The following is an 18,943-nucleotide window of genomic DNA, read 5'->3' on the forward strand; positions in this document are numbered from 1 at the left end:
TTCAATTCTCTGTGCAGCTTTCTCAGAACGTCTAATGATAGTCTTGCAAAGACTTTATCAAAGAGCTTTTAATACCACCAGAGATATTTTGGTCCTCTGAAACACGAGTAGATGTATTTTCTCTTCTATTTCACCTGCTGATTAACAAATAAATCAGTATTTGTTTTTTAGAACTCTGGATCATACGAGTTTTTTGAATTTGTGTTAAAAATGTCTTCTTGCTTAAACACGTTGATACATTTTAGGTTAAGTAATAATTAACAGGTTCTCTTGTAACTTTGATGCTAAGCTGATGAGTTAATTTATCCCCAACAGGTAAAACATGGTGATATTTAAAACATACAGAACTTATTTCAGTGATTAAAATAACTACACACACAAACTTTAAAAATAGTTGAATTACTCCTACACTCATGCAGGTGTTTTACACTTTTATGAACTCTTCAGAACAACTTGGGAAACATAAACTACATTAGCGGAAAACAGCTGGCATTTGGGTAAACAACAAACTAAAAAAAAACACACATAATTTTATAAAAACATTACTCTACAATTAAGGCAAAGATATTCTTATTTTAAAACTCATTCCTTTCCTAACTCTTATTCTACCAACACGCTGAGGTGCCAAACCTGGAACACTTTGAGCAATTTTGACCTTCTTTACTGTAAATACAAAATACAGAGAATGCATAAAAATCACACCTGGACATTTTTATTTATTGCTGCATGTTCAAGTTAGTCAACATAAAAGTCAGAACAACATATGTGTACTTGTGCTTTGTTAGTGCTGCAACAGAAGCAAATCATCCGTACATTTTCTGTTACGGTAGATAACGATGCAGTAAAGTCAAACGGCTCTCGGTTAAATTGGGCTTCATTATTTGGGTCTGAATTTAGGTTCAGTCTTAAACTTATAATCCTGTGTAAACTCCTGGTCTATGGTCTTTTGTTTTAAAGAAATTGGCTGTAAAGTTGCTGAATACTCTGTTGGAGACAGAGCAGGAGTATATAAACATTTTTTTTGTTAGCTCTGTTTTTTCACTGAACGTTCAAATGACTGAAGGCACTGAATAACTTCTGAGATTTGTCTGAGCTCTCGGTCCAGCCTCACTAAGTGCCTCTTCAGGGTTTGTGACCTGGTTGATTAGCGTTTCACTGATTTCATTTGATAAGTTTGGCCCACTCTGTCATGCTGCTCCCTTCTGCTCCCTCTGCATCTGCCTCCTCCATCTCCTCTGTGGACTCTCCTCTCGGTCGCACGCTTCCTTCTTCTGGGAAAAGCTCCTGCTTTGATTTCAGAGGCGATTAGAAGAGATCGGTGGTTTTCAGCCGAGTATGTTCCATTTGCACAACTCATGTATGTGTTTAACCTCTTGAATCACGCTGGTTACATTTTTTCCACAGTTTTGTAGACTCCAAGTAGCTGCCCTTTAAGTAGAGGAAAACAAAGAAACCCAAAGGAAGCTCCTTTTCTGGTTTGCCACAAGCTATGTAGGAAATATGCATCAAACTTGGAAGAAAGAAGGTATTTTGGTCTGGTGATACCAAAGATGCTTTTGGGCATATAAAATTACATGTGTGCTGAAAAGGTAACACAACATATCACCCTGAACATATACCACCAGCTGTATGTCTTATGCAGTAGGAATGTTCTGAATAAGAAGGTTCTTGAGGGAAAACTACATGGAACCTAATAAAGATCAACTCTGGAAGAAAATCTGCTGAAGACAGGCAAAGACTTGAGACTGGTACAGAGCCAAGTAAAAGTTCAGACCTAAATCTAATCCCACTGATCTGGAGCCATTTCATAAGAAGAACGGACACGTTTAACGCCTTTAGAAGCAGATGAAAATGCAGCTTCTACAAAGTGTAGATTTTTATTATGTTATGCATTCTTGGCTCTTGTAAAATGCTTTGCGTTTTCATAGCTTGTCAGTGGCTACATAAATACATAATTAGCTACATAAATAAAGTTTCACATAATTACTTAGCTATATACATTGGATATAATTGCATTCAACACTTTGCAGATATCTGTTTTTGAAAACCACACATACTGTCCTTTGCTTCAGTTTCGTTATGACCTAGGTCATAACAGTGTCTTTCGCCACCATGTAAAGTCTCATGAAAACACTTTGATGTTTGAGGTCATAATGTGACAAATGTGAAAATGTTCAAAGGGTAAAAATACTTTTAGAAGACTTGATACATGTAGTCATTCATCCTGTTGGAGGCAGGAAAATAGTAATACTTTGTCGTTTTTCTTTAATGTGTTTAGTGTCTTGGAAAAAGCCTGAAAATGGCTGTTTGCTTCTTGAGGGTACGGTTTACTGTAAAAAAATTTTTATTTTGCATGTATTCAGTGAAAAATATTAAAGAGAAATTCACTTTTCCTTTTAATTAAAGTCACAGCAATAAACCAAACAGTGTGAAAAGAAGAAAATATCAAAAATAAATTGGCAGAGTCACTTTGAATTCAGTGGTGAATAACAGGAGTAACCATGCCTTAACGTTGGGAAAACAATGCTCTGTTTACCACCGTGGGAATGAGAAGGTGTGGGCAAAATAACTTTAGTAAAATAGATTACTTAAGGTTGCATTACGAATTTCATAAAACACCAGAGTTCTGTTTGATTTTTCCCACCAGAAATGCATTTGAACGTTTGTTTTAATACTTTTGTTCCTCATTATCCATGTTGTGAAGCTCCCTAGTGAAGGGAAAATTGGCCATTTATGCCCTTGTTAGATACCGTCTTACTGAAAGCTCAACAAACTTGCAAAAATACTTTAATAGCTTTTTCTCGGAGTGAAAAAAAACGTCGCTTCATCCCCAAATGTTGTCAGCGTCATGCAACTAATTTGCAGCTTAGAAACTTCAGACCACCAACGCACAACAAATCCGAATTTAGGCCCTGAATGTTGTTAGCATTAGTTAATAACTCTTAATGCAGCCTTTCATCCTTCTAGGTACATTTAAGAAGTTGTGAAACTAGACATTTTATTAAAGTTGCTGTGGAATAAAGCAGGATTATGTGAAGGCTTGCTGCCATTAGTCAAAGAAAATAAGCTTCATTCTGGGGCTGCTGTGAATCAACAACTTAAAATGTTTATATTTTTCTAAATCTCTCTTTTTTATTTTTTTTTTTAAGGCTAACTCTGACATGAGCTTCTTGCTGTTATATTTTCTGTGGTAAACAGCAGACCGGGTATGAATCCGTGTAGTTTGAGCCTTGATCATTGCTCGGTCTCCCCGGGACTGAACTCACAGTTGCTGTTTTGGAGGCAGCGGGGGAATCTCTGCGCCGTATGGATTTGTTGGTGCGTGTGGAGATGAACACATACTGGATTTAGAATTTAGAAAACAGAAAAAGGTGCACACCTCAAGAAATGATCATAAATATACAGGTATAGAAATGTAGCATATACAGGTGGGTCCCTTGTTTTTGTTTTTTTAGGGGGAGGGGGGTTGGCTGGCATTCAGCACAGTCTGTTCTGGTAATTCAAATCAGCAAAATCAACCTATTGATAAGTGTAAATATTTGGAATCTGTCTGAGTTGTCATTTGAGTCCAACCAGCCTAATTCATCACTCAATAATATTTCTGAACCAATTGTAAAACTACATCTTTGTACTTAATATACTCCAAACAATCCATCGAACTTTGTCAAAGCTGATGTTTTCAGCGTCCAAGTAGGAACTCGACAAATTATCCAAATAAATATTCAGATAAGAGATCGACGCTTGTGAAAAGCTGGACAGCATATCAATTGAAACAACAAAATCCTTTGCATGAACAGGAGAACGTCATCAGCTTTGATTTTACTTCAACGTGGGACTACAGAGATCCATCTGCTAATGTTTTTTGATCATAACCAGCCGTGCAGGATGATGAGAGAAACAGCACCGAACGTATCAGAGTGGGCGGACTAATGCTCTTTATAGAAATATTGGTTGGACCCAGAAACAAACACACATCCCCACACGCACACACACTTCTCTACTCCTCGCTAGTGCCTCATTTCCGTCTCTTTCTCCTTCAAAACTTGAGAACTGAAGGCAGCTTATTGCGCAGACCTTTGTGGCGCAAATTTCTTTTTATAATGTCAAAGAGAAAAAGGTCTTATATTTCTTTTCTCTTTCCTAACCTAGTTCTTGTGCCTGTCTATATATTCCTATTTTTTTTTCTCCATTCCTACCCAATTTAAATAATATCCCGCTTCTCAGCTTTTCAGCTCATTTTCCTTCATTCTTCTCCTCAGTCATCTACGGACCTGGTAATTCCCTACTCTGCATCTTCCTCGGGGCAAATAAGATGACCCACTGCTTCCTAATTACATCTGCACTCTCCTCTTCTTGCACCATTATTCTATTAGCATGTACTACATAATAATCATCGGGGTGGAAATTAGATGTAGTAGCTTAGAGCAGAACAAGGTGTGAAGGAGGACAGAGAAGACAATTAAATGGCTTTCATTTCCTAAAGTCAAGTTCATGTTAAATAGATGGGAACAAATGGAGGAATTTTGAACATTACTCACAACTAGCGTAGTTTACTGTAAGAGGTGTTTCTTTAAATTGTCTCCTCCTTTCTGTGATTGATGGAATCATTTGTTTAGTCTGGCCAGGCTGGTGAAATGTGCCCGTGTCCAGTTCTTATGAAGGATGCAGCAGATTTTACTCCACTGATGCCACATTGTCTTGCAAATTAGTTATACGGCTTGAAACTTTTCAAAATATGCAAAATTACAGCCGGCAACCTCAGTAAATCATGTGGTGATGATTTGTGACAGATCAACACAAAGTAGTGCAGAACAGCGAACAGGAAGAAAAAAAATTGTACCTGGAATCCAAGACACTTTAGAAATTTCCCACAATGGAGATTGTTTGCTCTGGCGTTCGTCTTCTCACCACTCTTTCAGAAACTTTTCTAATCTGGTAGTCATTGCTGCAAAAGAGATTATCCCACCTGAGTTGTTGATGTCTGCAGCTCCTCCAGAGTTGCCCTCTTCTCTGAGCAGCGCACTTTTTGTCTAACCTCGCACTTTCAGATTACGAATTGAACGGTGTTCTGTGAGAGGCTTAAATCTTGCCATACTTTTTCATAACCTGAGTCCATACATTAAGCTCTTTCATGGTCTTTGATAAACTGTTGGGTCACTAATTTTCACCACGAAAACCTTTGACAACTTTTACAGAATAAGAGTGCCTGTGCAGAGAATTAAAAAAAGAAGAAGAAGAAAAAAAATACATTTGGACTCTGTTTACTCATGTTGGTTGGACTTGATTTTATTTAGGGGCATTGGAGTAAATACCTCCCACTTTTCCTATTCCTTTTAGCAATAGTCAGAAATAATTTTCCTTCCACTTCAGAAGTATGCGCACTCAATTGTGCTGAACTCTGATTGAATATAAAAATCTTCAATGTGACGACAAGCTGTCCGTAGTTCAGTAGTTCTCTTGCACATTACCTTGAACTTGTTGTACGTTTTGAGTTCATACTCTGCAACACTTTTTCTTTTTTTTTTTGCAGCCATTTTTAAAAGTTGCTGGAAAGCAGCAGATATCAAAAACCATAAGATTTTATCACACATCATCAGGTTGGATTAGTGGAGTTTCATAGCGAGTTTTGTTTGAGCTGGCGGATGGCAAATATTTCAGAGAGCAAAGATTAGAAGCTATCACTACATGGCTCTTTTCTTTTCCCCCTCTGGCAGACCAAACCATTAAAATGTACAATCCACTTTTATCTGGGCATAATCACTGGACATCTACTGGCATGTATAAGGACACAACATGTGAAACAAGAAACCTCAGATCACAGAATCCCAGAAAAAAAATAAAATCACACAAATACAGGCCTGATTCACAATTAAAGAGCAAAAATGTGAGTTTTGAAATTGCGAGTAACAGACAAATGTGTCAGAGAATCCACAGTCATTATCGGGATCTGCAACCCGGCTTTACAGCTGTACATAAAACGAGCAGACATTCATAAAACACAAGGTTGCGCCAGGTGGAAAATTTACATGCAGGAATGACACTAAAGGACAAGTTTCTTCTTCCATCAACCATGATATTTAGAGACATGTTCGCTTTACACTGTTTATTTTTTTTTCCAGGCCAGTCAGCTTGCATGTTATTATAATGATGAGTCAAGTCCCAGGTTGTGCTGACAACAAACCACAGCTTCTGTGACTGAGGCTGATACTTATTCATAACGGAGGGGAGCAGGAAATGAATTGCATTATCCTTTTCCAATGTGATTTGCAAAATATTATTTTCCTGAAGTTTTTCCTCGTTGTTCCAGAACACAATGGAGGTGAATAAAATCAGGTCACTAAGCGTAAAGGGCAAGTAAACTGAGAGCATCAGTGTTTGTGAAAACATCAGACGGAGAAATTTAATTGTTTGCAAACCCTGATTAGTAACATTTTACTCTTAATAAACATTCGATTTGATGAATAATTAAAAAGAATAGGTGTGCTCTTCATAACTACCTTGTAAAAAATATTGACAGGGAAACTGTGTCCATGTATTAATTTTTAATCATCCATATGTATGGATGTATGGATAGATGCTATTGAAAATGTACTGATAAGGAAGTCAGGCTTTTCTGAGCCTGTTTACCCAGATCATTTATCTATCATTTATCTGTGAAGCCTTTGCACTTTTTAACTTGCAGACTGTAACCACATTTTATCTACTGGCAAATCTACATTCACGGCGTCACGGAGCGCTTTGCAGAACGGCAGGAGTTTATGCCTGATTTGTAGAATATTATGTCAAATTAAAGCGAGGGATACGTTACGCAACCTTTACAGTCTTCACAGATTTTGAGAAGACTTGAAGTTTACTCCAGCAGAGTGGCTTCAGCACATTTCTGTTTCATGACTGACAGACTGGGGATCACGCTCCTAACTTTGCCTGCTGAGGGATCACAGACTACAGGATTTATCAAACCAACTACAGCAGACTAAACATATTAAACCCGGTTGGAAACTCTGGAGAGGGCAACGGTTTCAAGGAACAAACATACCAGCAAGTGTGTGAGGGGTTGGGAGGGGGGGGATATAGAAGATTTTCTTCCCTGAAGTTATGGGATGGAACTGTAAATGGAAGAAAATCACAGAGGTACTGAGGAAGAGTGAAAGTTTTGTAATTGATCTGAGACTCAACCAGATTCAAGTGAGAAATGATGTGCTGGTTCAAGTGAGAACTGCGTTTAAGCCCCATTAGAGCTTTTTCTGGGTAGGTCAAGAGATTGTTGCAGCAGCCCAGATGAGAGGATCGAATTCATGTGTCTGTCTTCCAGACAGGAGTGGCTTGATTCTTGGAATGTTTCTGAGATTAAATATTGCGGACTCTCAAAGGGATAAGCAGCCTTCAGCATAACACCAAGACTGAAGAAGTGACAGAATGCTTTGCTGTATTAGTGTTATGTGTGAGGACTACTTTTTATCCCCCCTCCCTGATGTTTTACTGAGTTATGGAAGGTTGCAAAAAAATTTAAAACTGGATTCCTGAAGGAACCATTGCACTTCAGACCAGTTCCCAAATACCCTTTGTTAAAAACAACAACAACAAAAATCCTGTCAAAACAAAAGGAATAACTATTGTTCCTCAACCAAATATAAATATGTCTGTAAAGTTTATAATGAAACATTTACTTTCAAGCAACACAGTTCTTATAAGGAAACAGGAAGAGATGTGGCAGTGAGACTAGAGAAAGGTTTTGATATTATTATTATTATTATTTCCACGTTTTACTAAGGTTTTATGAAAGACAGCGGTTCGGATGCAGCACTGACGTTATAGGGCTGTAAATAAAGATGGTTAGAGTTAAAGTTTATCTATTAACAGTCGGCATAAAGTCAGCTTATCATATTTATAAATTGTATTACTGCATAGTGACATAAAAGCAGCAGGACACTTTTATCCACATCACTTTCCTGCGTTGCCTTAGTCCCCGTTGTGTTGAAAGTTTTTATACTTCTTTAACAGCTCTTCTTAGGAACAGTAACAACACATCAAATAAAGATATATATTTTTATTTCCTGTAAAAAAAATAGCCCTGTTTTCAGACATGCTTATGTGAATTTATTGATGTATTTGATTAAGTTATTATGCAATGCCAGTTTTTTAAATTTTTTTTTGTTGACTTTTTCTTGTATTTTTTGGTAAATCGAGGTTTTCTCCCAACATTTTTTTTTTAAATTGCCACGTAATCTAACACTAGCAAAAATAAAAGGTAGAACTAAAAGTACGTCTCTCAAGGGAGAGCATTAAAATCTTTAATCTTTGTCTTCTCTCTGCATTCAGAATAAATCAAACGTCTCTAACAGGATGACCCATTTCCTTGGCAGTCTTAAAAATTCTGTTTGTTTTTTTTCCTCCTGATCTCTTTGTTTTTTTTTATTCTCACTAAACGTTGCAGATATTTCCATACTCAGTTACTGTTTTTATTAGTTTCTTTGTTTAGAAACTCAACTCTTTGAGAGAGAAAACAAAATACATCTAACAAAAAAAAAAAAAACTTTCGATCACATTCCTGCAAAAGTCAGATCATATTCTTTCTCTGTGTCCAAAATAACTTCTGATAAGTTATGAATAATATCTGGTGCCCAAAACATTTCCCATCGCTATGGTTACGTGAGTGGAGGATTGGACCTATCTACTCAGCTCTACGGCTCGTTCATGTTCAGGTTATGTTTCGGCAGCTTTGATCAAACAAGCTATTATTTTTAATAGAACAGGTCCAATCAGAAATACCGGCATAAATTCTTAAACATTTCCTGCTACTAAAAGCCAAAGTAGGAATTTGCATTTAGCTATTAATTTCTTTTTTTGTAAAACACTGTTATATTCCAGGTCACCCAGATGACAGATTCCAGAAGCACACTGTTTATATTTAGCATTTCCCTTTGCGAGGCACCAGGAAATTAATGGGAATGCTTAACTTGATGCACCTTCAATCATCCAACATAAAAGATGTTCTGGGTACAGGTTAATATAATCCCACAAATGTAAGCCCTGTTTCTTTGCAGCTTAATCTTTAATTGCAAATTATTTGTCTTCACACTCTAACTGTGACACTGATGACACAGAGAGATGTTTGGTGTTGCTCTCATCATCAAACATTGTTATCGTTTTCACAATGTGCACTGATTTGAACAATTAGACTCAATCTGGATTCATGCACTGCAGGCTTAAAAAGGTGATTTGGCAGAGATTTAGGGTCACATCAGTTTTCTTTTTTTGTTGTTGTTTGTTTTTTTTTCCCCCATACTGACACTTTCTGCTTAACAATTTAGAAAGTCAACTGCATTAATTTTTGGAATAAAAATAATCTCCTGGACCCATTTCTGTTTGTCAGTTTCATCAAGGCAGAGCTCAAGGATGGCTAACGTCTCATAAGCTTTCATTTTTGACCTACAAGTTTTATTTTCCCTGGCTTATCTTGCATGGAGTTTGGTGTAAGTTTTCAAAAATAGTCTTTTTTTTTTATTACACTTATATTAAAAAATGCTTTAAAAATATTCATTTTGTGTCAGAATCAACATGAACTAGTCCAATCTCAAGGCAATCAAAATACTGTCATGATTTTATGCTGAATATGATATTCTGATCTGAACATATGCCTTTAAAAAAAATTACACCGTATCATCAATTTGATCAAATATTTATCTTGGTGTTGATTTTTGGTTTAACATTTTTGAACTAAGAAAATCCACATTGAAAAATGTATTTCACAAGTGTCTGAGTTGCTTTTGCTGCACTTATGGTTCGAATAAAATGCGTCTGTCAGGGTCAAGGGTGTGAAATTCACTGTAATTTTATTTTCTTGTTTTAACTTCTTTTTTTTTTTTTTTTAACAGCTCCATTATTTAGAAATGAAAAATCAATGCTTTAAGGGTCCCCAAGTAGTAGGATGATTAATGGCTGATTATTATGAAAGCAGATTTCATTTTCAGTTTTAATCATCCGGACAAAAAGTATATACATATATATTTATTTTATTATTGGATTATTACTTCCATAATTGAGTTGCGGTTGCATCATTTCTGTAGAAGTGGCATGCATTCAGTATTCATGACATGCAAGAGCCGGGGCACTCTGTGGCAGCTTGACTTATTTGTTGATCAAATTGTGTATGCTATGGTGTCAAATATGGAGTCAGGCAATGCTGAAACATTATCTTCTTATGGCGTGTTCTCCTAGAGAATTGAAACTGAAGGCATATACACAACATTTTGACAGGCATATAAGCAATTCTCTTCTTTGTTTTCACAAAATCTTCTGTCTACATGACAATTTTTTACAAAAAATAGCTTTTCTTTATTATGGGCACATGAAACACAGCTGTCTGTTTTTGTTTTTTGTTTTTTGTTTTTTTACACAGAGAACAAGCTTTATTTGTCCTAATTTTTCAAATCACTTGTCAGTGCAAGAATTTTTTGTTTTTGTTTCACGTAACCTCCGCTCACATGCTCGATAGTTTTAGAGCGCCATCACTTTTATGACACACTGACTCAGAATCCAAATAAGCCGGTTGATCGTCTCCGCTTCCTCAAAGACAACATCGAACAATAAAAAAAAAACACTCAACAACTGGAGGTTTGATTCACTCACTCCAGTGCTTGACATCATACTTCAAACTTAAGAGTTAGTCCCTCAAGACATTTTTGGGGAATTTTCACTGTACAGTTCTGTGATAGCACAATAAACAGTTTGACCCTGTTCATTGGACAGCGGGGGTGATGGTTATTACAGAGAGCAACTCATTCCCCCTACATCACACCTACTTTTTAATTTAACTCAGATCCGCATTCTGCTCAGTTCTCGGAGTCGTCACTGTCTCAGGTTTGGCTTGAAAGTATTGTGAAATCCACTGGTGAGCATCCATGTGTCCATGTCAGCACAAGCAAAATGCCATCTCATCAAATGAGACATTGTTAGTGTCGCAGCACTTGTGACCAAAACCGGTCTTGAGACCGCATTTTGCTCTTTTCTCTTTTCTTTTCTCAGCTTCCAATCAAGATCTCAACTGCAAAACGTTTTTCCTGTGCAACTTGGTCCTCAACTCTGTTTAGTAAAAAAAAAAAAAAAATCGAATTTATTTTTTCTTTTGACTTTACTACACAACCTGTGCCCCTCGTGTGTGTCAAAAATAAAAGGATGAGAGGAACGAGAAAACAAGTTTGAGAAACATTTTTCGATGCAAAAGCGTGAATGGGTTTCTGATTGTACCTCAGAAAGAAAGAGCATCTCCCCATGAGTGTGAAACTAAAGGGTTATTTCATGTATTTTTTTTTTTTATTATTATTATTTTAGAGAAGATGGGCTGTATTTGATTATTAGCAGCAGAAAATCAAACATACTTCAACTATGATTTGAAGAACTTCAGCTCAGTAGAGAAGCATGTTCTCCTCCTCCTCTCTATGCTGCTAACTCTCACTTTCAGGGATTGGTATGCGGGCAAGCTCCTTCTTATTTCATTAAATTGTCAAAGCCGCATATTCCAAACAGAGCTCTTCAGTCCCCAAACCGAAATCTATTTACAGTCCTAAGGACCAGATTTTATTGATATTCATTATTACCCTGACAGGAGTGAGGCACGCTCCTGTCAAATGACAGACGACGGGAGCAGTCTGGCATTGTAAGCAGCGTTTAATGCAAGTTTTGTAAATTACCTGCCTTGATGAAACTTTTAAAAAATAGAGATTTTCAGCCAACTAAACATATCTCTGTGTATAAAATATTATCTGTTAGTAAGGATTCCTACTTATGTGGTGACTGCGTTTGTGCATTAGGAATCGCTATTTGTTTTCATGACTCACGTTTGGATTTTTCTGCAGCTTAAACTAATAAACCATCAGCCGTGCGGAGCTGGGTGTCGAGGGCTGCTCGGAGAGCGACACATGTATTGTCTTGGAGTCAAAAAAGCCAGCCGTGCTTGACATATTTGGCTCTGGATGTCTAAAGAGTATGTAACAATTTTCATTTGTTTCATAATGGCACATGAACAAAGATCTCCTGCTGAGGAGTTCATGACTCAGATCACAATCAGCAGCTTATGGCCCTGTTATTAGGAGGCCTGTGTGCACAATGGGATCTTTTATGATTTAAAAAATAAATAAATAATTAAAAGATCGAAGTTGCAGCATAAAAACATTGGATACAAAAGTACTTAGAAACTAAATATGTAGATAGAATCAACAGTGTGAATCGTGGTTAATTCATCAGTAGCTTTTCAAAATCATTTACAAGAAATAAACTTTGGTGATGCTGAGATGCTTTAATCACTTTGTTCTGGCAACAAATAAATACATCAACTTTTATGTCAACATTGCTGGAAAAATACACTAAACTCAAAAAGCCGATAACTTTCAAACATTCGCATTAAAATTGCAGCAGTAAGTCAAAAGGTTTGTAAAGTATTAGATATTTTATGTTTCCTTTAAACCAATAAGTAAACTTATGAGATTGTAGAAGAAATAAAAATGTTAATTTGTTATTTTAAGTACTTCTTAAGTTATTAATGTTACAAAGAATTAATATTTCTTGTTAATTTGTGAGTGTTTGATGCTTTTAATTGTAAGTAGTATGAATGTTTCCATATTTGGATTTTTATCATATTTAAAAATCTACTTTTGTTTGAACAATGGATGGATGGAGAGATAAAAAAAACCCATATAAATTCTGGTATTCTTATATACACATATTAAGGAGTGCATAGGAGTGTCAGTGTGCAACAATAGTTAACATTTCAGTGCCTTATGCGCCGTTTTTGCTCAGTGGGAAGCATAAAAAACCTAGAAGCTAATTTGTTATTTATAACTAATTTGTTATTTATAACTAAGTTATTAGAAGTTAATGTTGGCTCCTCCACTCTTGTTTCATAGCTTTCTCAGCAGTAACCATGCTACATGAGGTAAAGAAAAACAATTCTGATGGAGACCTCTGGCAGTAATTTGTACAGTAAGTGCTGTCCAAGCACCTGCTGATACTCAGCGCATAAGTAGGAATTTGTTCTGTGGCAGCTCCTCTCTTATTGAGTTCACCACATGGAGTAAATATATAAAACACACACACACACACACACACACTCACAGAGAGACTCCCCTAAGGCTCAAAACATTGTCGTGCTCCATCTGTCTAAATCAACATGTTGAAGCAGAAATTTTAATAACTCCCAAGGTCTCTATACTGATGTACAAAATCTATAGCTTCATTTGAGAATGTCAAGCTGTATGAAAAATGACATTGAAAAATGAAATTCTACTCAGGCTTCATACAATAAGTTTATCCTGCCTAAACAGTCAGATTTAGCAAGATAACATTTGTGCCAAATATCAGCTACTTTAGTTTTATTTCCAAAACAAAAATAAAAAAATTTTTTTAAGTCAGCTGGAGATGATGGGGGTCCCCGAGTCTCGTTATCGGCCTCCAGCAAAGTTTCTTCATGACCGCCATCTTCGCCGCCATTGGTCTCCAGTCAGGGGTTGTAAAGGGTTGCTGCTTTATCGTGGAGGTAGGCTGCGGCCTTCCAGTCGCCCTCCAGATGTGCCTCGTGCTCAGCCAAGGGTCGGCCTCCCGGCTGCCCATCATATGTGCTTCGTGATCCGTTAGGCCCGCCCGGTCAGCCCTCTGAACTTTGAACCATTAAGAGACTACTTGTTGGCTGCCCACCTGACTTTAGCTCTGATTTTCAGGTCACTTTGAAACCAAATCCAGATAGATAACACAAAACTGGTTTGGTAATAATAAAAATAACATTGTTTGTCATTTAAGCACAAGTCTGTGACATACAAAAAAACAGCAAGCAAAATCTTGCAAGGCTTCCCTCAAAATGGACAAACTAACACGCAAAACAAACTTTAGTCACAAGTTGAGCGCCAAACAGTTGCAATGTCTCATTTTCTCTGTTGCGTCCGGTTGGTTGCTAGCTGTATTCTGAGGTTCTTTCCCACCCTCTTAACTGGGGCAATCAATCAAAAGCAGATTTTTTTTTTGACTCTTTTTTCGGCAAAGAGTCAATGAGGAAAAGAGACCTTGAAGTTAGCCAGTCGCAGATCTTCCTTCCTCACATCACGGAGCTGTAGAATATCTTCCTTCTCACCTATAACAATTTGTCTCCTGGGTTCTGTTTTGCACTTTCAATCCATTTCAACACTCAGCAGTTCTACTAAATAAGAGCAGTTTCGCTGCCATCTTTTCGACTTAATGAACATTCCGCATTGACCCTTTTATAATTACAGCATATTCTAATTAAACAGGAAATAAAGAGGCCAACCTTCTTGATCTCTTGTTTTGTCTCATAATAGAGTCTAGTTTCGGACTGTTTTCACATATCCGCAGCTTGGAAGGTCAGAAAAACACTCATTAATTCGAGGACATTGAGATTTTTATTTATTTATTTTTTTTGTCTGAGAGCTAATTTGCACTAAATCATTAGATTAAGCTGGACAGATCAGGTGAGCAGAAGAGCAGGGAGTCTTTGAAGATGAAAGGTCAGAGTCCAAAGGTTTAGGTGCAATAAAAATCAAATAATATGATTTAGTGTTAGTGCACTAAAGAAAGAGAAACATCCATCCTTTGTTTGTATCTATTTATCCTTGCAGGGTCATGGTTAAGTCATCAGCTGAAAGGTGAGGTTCACAGCGGACTGGTCTGCAGCTAATCACAGAACAACATGCAGACACACACACACAAACACACACACACCTAAGAAAAATGTAGACATAAATAATAATCTAGACATAACTAATAATCACGCTTCTGAACTGTGGGGGGGGAGGTGGGGACATGAAGGACAATACAACATAACAACAACAACAACAAAAAATGCTGAAAGAATGGGGGATTGCTCATTTATACTAGTAATCCCCCACCCCGCAAAAAATAAAAAATCCATGATCAGCATGGACAGTAAAACTTCTGGTGCGACTCGCGTGGAGATGGTTGTCCTGTGAATCAACTGTGACTGCACCGACTCCTGCACCTGTACAAAGACGAGAGATAAAAAGGAAGAAGAGAAAGCGAAAGATGTGTTAATAAGAAACGGGAGAGAGGGAGGCAGGGAGAGACAGACAGACAGAGAGGCAACGTGCACAGGAGAGAGATGTGAAAGTGAGAGGGAGAGACGGAGCAGCAGAGAGTGGAGAAGTGAGAGTAAGCCTGTGGGAGAAGCAACACTGGCAGAATTTCAAGTCGTGCTTATGGCGCTGCTCTCACACCTTGACCCCTGCTGTTTCGGCCTGGGATTCTCTGAAGGCCTGCCAGACGCTGCTCGGTGCCGGTGTAATTCACTTTGGAGCTGAGAGGTAAAAAGCAAAGACAAGTCCAACGGAAAGCCCCTCTCACAGCTTTTTTCCACTTTATTTGTTGTCACCGCGGAGCGGATAAAAGCACGGCTGCATCCACTATCAATAGAAAATGAATAGAAGTTTTCTCCTGAGGTTTTTTTTTTTTTTTTGCTGTAGTGCTGACCAAAAAAAAAGAGAGAGAAAGAGAGAGAGTAAAAGAAAAAAAGGTATGTGCTTATGCTTGGAAGTTTTACTCCCACTTTAACTCTTTGAGCACAGCTCTACACACACCATCAAGCATGCAGAGGACACTCTGTGGACTATTTGATTGTTTTTTACCCCCTCTTTGTATTAGAGAGGCACTAGTGCATATTCAGTGAAGCGCTTGTCTGAAAACGGCCCTCTCTACCTGAGCTGGCAGCAAATGCTTCATTGTACACAGAGAACCAGTGAAATAAATCCCCTCCGTAAATAGCTCCAAGACTGTGAGAGACAGATTATTGCTCTGATCAAAGGAGGACTGTCATCCGAGTGAAACAACAGCTCCTCAAATACGCTTGTTAGATCCAGGCCGTTAGGCTCGATCTACTTTAGTGCAATAGATAAAGGATTTGCATTGGCTCCCGAACAAACGGAACACAGGCAAATTTTTGAAGCAGAAATGACAACCAAGCTGCCTGTTCTTCATGTACATTTAAGCGATTTTCAGCTGTTATCTATCAGGAAAGGTTGTAGCTTGGCAAGGCGGCTTCTGACGAGCTGACAAGCATGTTCCTCAACTCGTGTCAGTGGTACAGAACCGTTTAAATCTTAAAAGATTTACTGCTTTCTCTTTCTGGTCCTCACTCTGCAAACTACGATCTAAAAACACACATTTCACTCGCAGGTTTTTTTTTTTTTTGTTTGTCGTTTCCTGCATGGCGAGAGTCAGATTTTGATGTTTGCACCTTTGTGGCGCCGCACACTGACTCGCCAGATAATAAACAGAATATGTCCAGCAACACCCTGGTGGGTTCTCCAATTCTGAAAAATCTTTATCTCTTTCTTTGCTTGCACCTTTTTGTGTGTGTGTGTGTGAATACAGATTTTATTAATGAATCTCTGTGCAGTCTGGAGCCCAGGAGAAAAGGCAAACACAGATGCCTCCACTGAAATGATAATGCAGACTACAGTTTATGTGCATAAACAAATAATTTGCAAGCTTTTAAAAAGGCATTATAGAACACCGGTGATAATCTATTTAATCAAAACGTCATTTCATTGCGATTCTTCCACTGCCTGCAGGAGGAGGAGAAGAAGGCAAACATTTGTGGTTTTGTTGGTTAATCATCCGTCTCTTTGGTCTCCTTCAGGTTACAGAAAAATGAGACTCTTTGATGGCTGAATTGGAGAAAAGCTTCCATTAGTTGTTATGGACATTGTGTAATTGATGTGATCGTTCATCTTATGAAAACTGAGATAAAACTGCAAATGATGTTAATCTTTTCAAAATATGTTTATGTAAGATGGGGAAACGAATAGCCAGTTGTTCTATGTAAAGAGAAGAACAGGAGAGCATTGTAAAAAATTAAATGGATTCTTCAAGATTGGAGTATTTCCAAAAACAACTTAGAACATGAGTACTGATGAGCTCATTATATTTCTAATCCTTGATAAGCCTTCAATTTGCTTCAAAATCATAACAGGACAACTATTTTAATTGTGGGATTTTTGTCTTTGAGCTTTTTTCCTTTTTATATGACGATATAAATTAGTAATGTGTTTTAACTTTATTTTTCTGAGAAAGAAAAGTTCTGATTTTCTGAGAATTTTTTTTCAGTGCCTCTATTCTCTGTAGTATTGTCCATACGAATATAACACTTTTTTTTTTTTACTATTTTCATGCCACTCGTCCCGTGGCTAATATTTTATATACCAGGGTTTAGGGACCACACAGCAGCACAATGACCTGATAAAGTGTGGGGATGGGAATTTACAAAGAAATAATGCTCAATTTCGATGACAACAATTTATTTATTTACATTTATTTCAGCAGGGACAAGATAAAATAATGAAGTTTAAAATAAATTGCTGCTCTTTCCTTACATCCTCTGGTCAAAGGCTAATTTGCAGACACAGTCACAACGATTTTTGTTGTTGCTTTTGCATTGACTGCAACTTCTAGAGAGAAGTCTGCTTGCATGTTTAGTTGGAACCAGGAGAATTGCAATGTGACAATTTCAGTGACAGACTTTTCATATCTTATTGTCATAATAATCACTGCTTGCTTCAGTCATGCTTATGTCCACATTTGGCTTCTTCTGGTCCTGAATTATGATATGTGTCTCACATCATTGATATAAAAGTTGGCTAAAGTGCGACATGACCATTCAGTCTGCAAATGCTTTGAAAACTATCCCATTTAGTACTATGTATGGAACATGCGCCATCTGATTTTTGCAAACAATTTTGGAAATCTTAAAAAAAAAACAAAAAAAACTCACAGCCGTTGCCATCCCCCAGCCTCTGTTTTTCATTGGGTGTCGATGTGTAGCTGTGTCGGTGATCAGTTCACACCTTCAGTCGTGTCCAGATTCTGCCAAAAAAAAATTTTAATTCAGATATGTCTGTTTGACTGTGACTGAGGTTGGGTCGGTTCCCCTCACACACCTGCAGATTCCTGGCCTGGCGCCATTCACACTAACAGATTGTTGTGCCGACTTTCCACAACCAGCACAAACTGACACAGGTTTTTCCCGACGGGTAGTAAAATGGTGCAGCATAGTGCGACTCCAGTTTAATTTGAAAACACATTTGCAAACTGTGATGGAACAGTGGACATGGATTTTTGCATGTGCAAATTTTGCAGGTTAGGGATATTTGTGTTAATTCAATTTTAGTTCAACGCATAACATGTCTAGGAAGTAAATGGTATTCAAATCACCAGGTCATGAAGTTTTATTTCATTATTTTCTGGTCAAGTGCACCGACTGTTCCCCCAAGGTCACATTTTGTCAACTGAAGAAAAAGGAGCTAAATGTCTCATTTGACAACAACAACAAAAAATCCTTCTCACATCCTCCTGCCGATAACTGTTACCTGTTTACGGTGGCCTTGATGCATCTGATCCACAAGATATTCTAGCAAGACGTCAAAGCTTGACCTGTGCAAACATGCGACTGCTGGTGCATAACTCCATCTGTCCGACAGCAGCATTCATGTCAGCCCGGCTCAATCTTCCAATAAGGAGCAATCAGCAGCCGTCTCAGTGCTGTCTGCGGAGTCTCATCATCGTGTCAATGGAGAGTGCTGCTCCCACATGATTACAGGTGTGACCTTAGCCATCCCCGCACGTACCCACCAGGGGACTTATCGACTTTCCTCATCCAAACCATAATTGCATGATTCAGCAATGTCCTCAAGTGCAAATGCAGTGAGATGTGGCTGTAAATATTTTCCTCCTCTGTCTGGATGGTTTGGGGGTTCGGGGTGGAGGTTGTCGGTGATGCTGCAAAGGAGAATATCAGTGCTGAAAATGATCAAGCTCCGAATATGTCCAATTTGGGCTTAAATTATATCACTTAAGGCTGTTTATGTACACTGACCTTTAAGAAATACAGCGCCGTCAGGGAATTCAGTTGTTCCGGCTGAGTCGCAGC

Source organism: Poecilia formosa, unplaced genomic scaffold (genome assembly GCF_000485575.1).
Source record: "Poecilia formosa unplaced genomic scaffold, Poecilia_formosa-5.1.2 Scaffold0, whole genome shotgun sequence".
Classification (NCBI taxonomy): Eukaryota; Metazoa; Chordata; class Actinopteri; order Cyprinodontiformes; family Poeciliidae; genus Poecilia; species Poecilia formosa.